The sequence below is a fragment of the Mytilus galloprovincialis genome, chromosome 14, assembly GCF_965363235.1.
Source record: "Mytilus galloprovincialis chromosome 14, xbMytGall1.hap1.1, whole genome shotgun sequence".
Classification (NCBI taxonomy): domain Eukaryota; kingdom Metazoa; phylum Mollusca; class Bivalvia; order Mytilida; family Mytilidae; genus Mytilus; species Mytilus galloprovincialis.
The window spans coordinates 168,888-177,338 of NC_134851.1; the positions used below are offsets into that span (position 1 = coordinate 168,888).

The 8,451-nt window shown below is 34.1% G+C and overlaps 1 long non-coding RNA gene across 1 annotated transcript; it reads left to right on the plus strand.

Moving 5' to 3' along the window:
• Window positions 1–4,590: 4,590 nt before the first annotated feature.
• Window positions 4,591–8,291, plus strand: LOC143059509 (uncharacterized). Its single transcript, XR_012973497.1, has 2 exons — window positions 4,591–4,869; window positions 6,592–8,291. It is a non-coding gene; the product is annotated as an uncharacterized LOC143059509 (long non-coding RNA).
• Window positions 8,292–8,451: the final 160 nt, after the last annotated feature.

Sequence of the window (8,451 nt, forward strand, 5' to 3'; positions counted from 1 at the left end):
AAGTATACTTTTTAAAGCATTATATTCAGTTTGTTTCATTCCCGCCAAAATCGCCCTTTTACGCCGTATTTTGACGTTGTCAGTGCCCCTGAGTATTGTGACGTTACAATAGACCTTTGACGTTCTACACAATCAACAAGATTTGTGTGTAGAAGCCATAAATGTCCCTTTGGCAGGTTAATAAAGATTGTATAACGTTCAATGTCGTTGTTCTTCTACATAACCGGATGAGGTATATTTTCTTTTAAGAATGCATACATTTTGATTTAGTCCCTATAATGCGGTTGAACATTCACAGTGGATACGTATCAATCTAAATATGAAACTCAATTTGTTGTGAAAAAGTGTAAATTAAGGGAGTTCGCTTCTCAGTTTCAAAATAATTAACTATTCAAAACACTAGTTTATATTGATAGGGGATTAATAAAGGAATCCAAAAAGCAAAAAAAAAATATATAGGTCACCGTGCTTGTTTTACATAAGCCATTGAAATTTTGGCGGGAAAACATTCTCTCTTGACTTTTCATAGCTTTATCATTGACAAGTTTAAGTTCTAAAAAATTATTAAAAAATAATTAAAATTTGATAAGACTTTTACAGATGGCTGATCATTATACATGTAAAAGGTTTACAAAAAGAAAAATAGGGTCACCAGGAAAATTTGTTCAAGGCATTCACATGGATAAAACCAGAGGATTCCGAAAATCTGTCAAAAAATACATGACAAGCCAGTTTCCTTATAATCTTCGGAAGTGGAAATTTCACCATTGGAAAATTGAAATCCTCATCCTAGGTTAAAGTCGTCGATCTGTTTTAAAAAAAAGATTCAACTTTGAAGCAAATTAACCTTTCGGTTCTTGCTCAAGTTCATTGAGGTACTAGTATGTAGTCTGCAAGCGCTGGTTGGAACGTGTGACTGGATTAGGCGAAATGCTATAAACAAAATAATGTTTAATTGGCGGGAGACGGCGAAAAACTATTGAGCGGTAATAAGACGTGACGTCAATCAATTGATGTATTCCGGAAGTACCTCAAAGAATTCCTTATTTTAGTAAGTATCTCAATTTTTATTTTATACTGCTTATAGACTCGATGTGATTAAAAGTCAGTCATGTAATACCTAAGATTCCATTTATGATCATTTCATGCTATATTTTATATATAAGATTTTTTATAAATACGATACTGTAAATCAAAAGAACTTGACTTAATTTGTATTTTATCTTACAAAATGAAGTCTTAATACTAGCTACCAATTCAGGTTGTTATTATTATTTCGGACAACGCAAACATTATCATTTGTTATAAAAAATTCAACCCGCATCCCCCCCCCCCCTAAAAAAACACTTTTTTCAATGAACATATATTTGTTTACCTCTTTTCATGAATATTCCCAAAATATCTGCCAATGGACAAGACAAGACAAGACAAATACTTTATTAGAGTCTCACCTCAAAATTGACATACATTTATACATTAATAAAATAACAATAATATTTAAAACAACATGAGCCACTCTAAAAAGAGTTATGAGAGACTATAAAAAAACAACATTTCTACAAAACACATTATTATCTACAATTATATAAAATACCTTTTCTTTTTAATAATACATCATAGCAGATTTTGGCTAAAAAGTAACACACATTTTCATCAGTGAATAAAAATTTGAATTTATCATCATCAGACAAATTAACAAAATCACAATTAAAAGAGCTAGCATGTCTAAATAAAATAGCTCGTAAATCTGCATATACTGGGCAGTTAATTAAGACATGTTTCTCATCTTCAATAATGTTATTTTTCTTACATTGCTCATTAAAACATAATCTATTGTCAACCACAATGCCTTCTATCGACCAGTTGGTGCAACACCACATCTAAATTTAGCATATGCACTCTTATATTTTCCAGGCATATTAATACATAAATATTTTTCTCTATTAAAGCATTGCTTAAACATTCTATACGTTCGCAATTTACTTCTTTCATTGTACATTAAGTCAGAGTACCACTTCTCTTTATATCTACAAAAATTTTCATGTTCAATTTGTTTAATTGTATTTTTATCAATAGAAAAATCAGTATTACATAAAAACTCCATATCCATTTCTTTAAATTTCACATTGACTCTTGGACGTTTTTAAATTTATTTGCATCTATTCCTCTTAAAAAAATAAAAGTTATATCTTTTGGAATTCAGCTATTTTTAATTTACTATATAAAAACAGGAATACTTTCCCTATACTTCGTGACTTGGTTTATAAGTTTAATTTTTTATTCAATAATTCTTTCAAGCTATAGTAGGTACTCAAAGAGTGCGATAACGTTTAATTAATAAGTAATTCATTTAACCTTCAACAATTGATTAAACAAATATAAAACATGTTCTACGTCGATCTATAGTTGCTATATACAAGTCTGGCTGATAAAATATTCAAAATATTTCCAGTACAAAAAAATATGATCGAGGGCATGGAAGAGAAATTGTTGATAAATTTGAGAATGTAAATGGGTAATGTGTCGAAGAGACATCAATCCGCCCAAAGAGCTGAAAACAGCCGAAGGCCATCAATTGGCACTCAACACAGCGAGAAAATCCCGCACCGAAGGCGGGCTTCACCTGGCCCCTAGAAAAATGTGTATACTAGTTCGTTGTAATTGATCGTCACATTTTACTCCGCAACATATCTTTTATATAAAGTCGTACAGGCACATGCTGGTATAGGTTGATTTAACTGATTGATGGTATGACTATAAGTGAATGTTTATATGCGATTTGGTTCAATGAGACAGGAACCTAACGACACAGAAAAAAAACATAAGCCATAACGTCAGTTGGCACATGTAACATCAGTATTTATAACGAGAACAAATTGAACACTATATTAAATAAGTAATTTTTCGTGGGTGAACGATTGAAGGGGACGAAGGGAAAGTCAAGACTAACATGAGAAAAATCACTTGGCGTCCGTCGTCCGTCGTCGTCGTCGTCTGTTTTTACTTTTACAATAATCTTCTCCTCTGAAACTACAAAAAAAAATGTGTTCGATGACCCGGACCGCTCACCAAAACGTCTGCCATGGCTAAAAAAAACATGGGGGTAAAATATATATTTTGGCTTTTATGTCAAAAACCAAAGTATTTAGAGCAAATCTGACAGGTGTAAAACTGTTCATCTAGTCATATCTATCTGCACTGACATTTTCAGACGTAACAGACATCCTGTTGTTGGGTTGCTGCCCCTGAATTGGTAATTTTATGGAAATTTTGAAGATTTGGTTGGTACATGTATCTTGAAAATTACTATAAATAGAGATAAACAGTAGACATCAATAATGTTCTGCAAGTATAAGCTCTACAAATAAGTCAAATGACCAAAATGACCAGAGCTATTTCGGACCATTTATACCCCTGCCTCCCACTTCTGAACCTTTATACCACTGCCTCCCACTCCGGAAACTTTTATAAAAGAAATATGATACCTCTGTATTGATTTTGATATAAATTACCAGGAAAACAATATATATCAATTCTGACAGCTTTTCTTTATTTAAAGTGGCTATAAACAGGTGAAGAGGTATTGATTGTTTATAGGACTGTACAATATTGATGTTAGGCTGCATACTGCATGCTCAAAACTTGTGATAAAGATTCCCGGGATAAGATTGACTGAATATTTTTTTTTAAACTAGCATTCTCACCGAAGTAATTAAAGGTATGTTATTAATTGTACTTAATACTGTATTTTTTATCAGGAGCTGGCCAGCCAAAATTAACAGGATAATTTGAGAGAGAGATAAGTTAAACATTTAATCTGTATAACGACCACTGTTACTTCTTGAATTTGGATCCGTAATAATTAAGAAGAAAAGAAGCCGGTCTTGTAAGCACACATTTGTATGCCATCTATAACTAGGTTTTTATCAGCAATGTATGAGACACGTTCGAAAATCCGTTCAAACAACTATTTTTGAATAATTGCTAATAAAAAGTATATGGATAATTGTATTGTAAGTGTCTCAAGATTGCATTTTCCTATAGGATCGACATCAAATTTTAACGGAGGTTTATATCTGCAATCACTAGTACTAGTTAGAAAATCGGCGCTGACCGATTATTGTTACAGGAGTCGTGTCCCTATTAAGAAATTTAAGTTCTATAGAAAATTGCATTTAAGCAGTCTAAAGTGTACTATTCTGGCAGATATTTACGAAATTTGTATCAACGGTCTATACTAGCATTATTAATGTCGGAAGAATTCAAAAATCAGTTGATCTTTTACTATTAAAGGAGATTTGTCCCTTTGAATGCAAACGCTACATAAAATTTCAATGTATAAAGCCATATAATGGCATTTATATTGCATTGTCTCACACCTACATTTTTGAAGGATAGTAAAAAGTAAAATCACGAAAATACTGAACTCAGAGAAAAATCTAATCGGAAAGTTCATTATCAAATGGCGAAATCAAATGACAAAACACATCAAAAACGAATGGACAAGAACTGTCATATTCCTGACTTGGTACAGGCATTTTCAAATGTAGAAATTAAGGTTCTGCTACATACACCTGTTTAACATGATGAGTTACATTTGTCGCTGGTTGACTGTGTACATTATCTAATCTTAAGACCAAATTAAATGACTTTTTTTATAAGTTGTATTTTTTTCATACTCGCCACAAATCATGCCGCCCTCCCCCTTTTAAAATTCATTTAGATATTGGTTTCCTAATCGAATTATTTCATTCGACAAACTAAACGTAAACATGAACTGAAATAACCCCAAGGTCGTTTTCCTAAACCTTGACAATATAAACACGACATTTAAATGTTAGACGTAAAAAGCCGAACAGGTCAATACAGGTATAGTTCTATATCAATATGTTATAATTCAATTTGTTACTTTTTAAATTCATTTACTTTTTGTTTTGTAAAATCAATTAGTGGACAGTTTATGAACTTTAAATTGCATGTTTATACATATATGCTGATATGCTCAATGCGATGCGTTCAGAGATTCAATATTATAGCAATACATAAAACACAAAGAAGGTTCCAAATGGATATGTTGTGTAGAAATTCATTTAGGATTACCAGAACATTACATCGTAATAATGAATTATTCATTAAGTTGAACACGTGAACCCATAAGACGAACTGTAAAATCCCGCCATATATATCAGTTGTAGTCTAAAGAAAAGTTTTACAAAGACAAAAACATATCTTTATTTTATCTAAATAGTTAAATTATATACATGTGGGGATCGTTCGGTATATATCATTACCTCCTCCTCAAAATTCATGATACAGGCGTCAGGCAATCAACATTTATTTTACATCCCAGGCCTTGAAGGCATAAAACTTTGCTCAGTGCTCTGAGCACAAAAATCATGCTCGAAACATGAAATCCAGCAATTTGATTGGTTGATTTTCGAGTCTGAGTACAAAAATCATGCTCGAAAGTTTTATGACCGTAAGGCCAGGTCTTTTGTTCTACCAGACCAGTGTACATGCTGGGATTCGAACTCAAGACCTTTAACATATCAAGCAACAACAGTAACCACTTCACCAATACGAACAATCAGTATTTTAACATACTTACAGGAAGCAAGATATTGAAAGCAAGATATTTTCAAGTTGGGCGAGTTGACATACATTTATTCAGTGGGGTTTTAACACTTTTCGTAAATAAGTGAGTTGTCAGACTGATTGTTCAATGGGATTTAACTCTTTTTCAAAAGTGGGGCGAGTTGGTAAACAAGAGTGGGACGATTTTTTATAAAGTGGCGATTTAGTATGGGCCGATTGGCCAGTGGGGCGAATTGACACGGTTTCCGATGATATTTAATCGTCGTGTTCGGGGGTCATTAAGGGTATACATTAGATAGTAATATATATAAAGTGTATCATAATGGTTGTGTGGCGTTCTAAACTAGATTTTTCGTCTAATCTAAAACAGCTGGGATGTAAAATAGTTATCCCATTCGGACTTGGTGTGTCAGTGTTAGATCACCCTCGGGCCTTTCAGTATTAGATCACTCTGGCCTCCGGCCATCGGGGGTGATCTTACACTGACATACCGCGTCTTCATGGGATAACTATTACGGCAATAAATGTATCCGTTTTTCTGATGAAAAAAAGGAGATTTGATACGATTGCTACTGATATTTCAAATCAAATCAAATAAATACTACCTTTAAATCAAATCAGTAAACAAATATAATGCAAAATACAAAAGGACATCAAAGTAAAGTGACATGAAAAGATGAACTAACAGATCAATATAAAAATAAAAAGATGTGCAAGTGAGACAAATCTCTACCAAAGATCAAATGACATCGGAGTAATATACTTTTCGAGAACAGTGATCTACTGCAGTGGATTCACAATGTATTAACTCTTAAGATAACACACAGTTGTGGTTACATTTTATCCAATCTTTGTACTTTGTTTAACGCTTAACTAGGTAGTCTGGTCTTTTCTTTTATTCAAGGTTGCGATGATCAGTTTGTATTATTTTAAGGATAAACATTATCTTTCGACTTATGACTAGTACCTTCCAACATTTATTTGGTTTTATTTCAGGTAGAAATGTCCTCAAAGTCATGCGAACCTTGTCATTTCCACGGATCATTGAAAAATGCTGACTTTTGGTGTACAAATTGTGAAGAGATGCTATGCAAGGACTGTCGCAAACATCACCAGTCATCTAAGGCCACTAGAGGGCACCACCTTTGCACTGTTCAGGAGTATGAATTTATGGAGTCGCATCCTTTCAAAGTGCCATCACGTTGCACCACACATAACAAGAAGTACGAGGCCTACTGCATCACTCACGAGCAGCCATGTTGTATAATCTGCGTCACTGTCTCCCATGGAGGGTGCGCAGGCGTAGTTGCATTTGAAGACGCGCTAAAAGGTTTTCAATCAAAAACTGCTCTTTCAGATCTGGATGAACGACTTAACAATTTCAGCATCAATGTAGATAATTTCAAACGCAGTAGAGAAAGAGTATTGTCTGATTTAGAGCAACAGAAGGAGAGACTTGAACATGTAATCACAGAAAAAAGACGAGGGATTAACGAATATCTGGATAAGATTGAAGAAAGACTCCGAGGCGAGTTAAAATCAAAATACAACAAGTGCATAGGTGATGTAAAAATCCAAGCTGATAGAATAAAACAAAAGCAAGGGAAAGTTGAGGAAATCAAGTCAAATTTTGAGCAGGTAAAAGAAAAGAAAACAGGCGTACAATTGTTCTTAGCTACGGGTGAAATACATACAATGATTTTGGATCAAGAAAATTTCGTAGAAAACATTTATGAGAGCCTGCATAAGTATGACATGTCTGTTACATTTGATGACACAGCAAACAACTTATTAATGGCTTTGCCAAGCTTTGGCAATATTCATATCACCGAGTCTCCTTGTCGAATTTCTATGGTACTAGGACCGTCAAAGGCGCCACTTGTAGATGTACCTTGGATTTTCAAACCAGTGCAACTCAAGCAGAAGAAAAAGATTGCTGTAAAGAAGGGGGATAATGGCCTTTATATAAACAGTGGTGTTATAATTGGGGATGGACGGATAGTCTTGACGGACAAATATAATAACCGTTTGATAGTCTATACAGAATCTGGAGTATTCCAGCGCGATATTCCACTGTCTTGTTCGCCATGGGACGTTACGGAAGTGGAGAAAAGTCACGTGGCCGTCTCCCTACCTGACATCAGTTTGGTTGAAGTCGTTGATATCAACAAGGGAAAAATTGTAAATAAATTCAACATTTCCGGACAATGTTCCGGGATATCATTTACAGGAGTAAATATTTGTGTAGCAGTGGCTGGCGACGGGATACAAGTTTTAGACATGAAAGGACACAAAGTGAAGACACTTCCGGTTGATGTTACCAGGGAAACGTTCATGACGGGTGACATTGATAAACTGTACTATACACACTATACAACACACACTGTACACTGTACAACAATTGACCATGAACAAGTGTACAAATTCAACCATGATGAACTCAATTTCCCACAGGACCTCAGTGTTGACGGAGAAGGCCACGTATTTGTCACCGGATTCATTTCTAATACTCTACTATGCGTTTCCCCTGACGGTCAGCATAGACAGGTACTTTTACGACAATCAGATGGATTAAACTCACCGACGGCAGTATTCTTTGACAAGAAAAGGAAATTATTACTAGTCTGTACGAATTCGGCTAGTACAGTGTCTCTCTATGAAATTGTGCATTAAATACAAACGTCAATGTAAATTTAGTAATCGTTTGCTCCTATCATAATCTTACTATTTCCAATTCTGAAAAAAAAGATTTCATCGATGATTCTGTTAGAACGATGTTAACGATTCTGAAAGAACGATTTCATGAAAGACTCTATACGAACGATTTCATGAATGATTCTATAAGAACGATTTCAT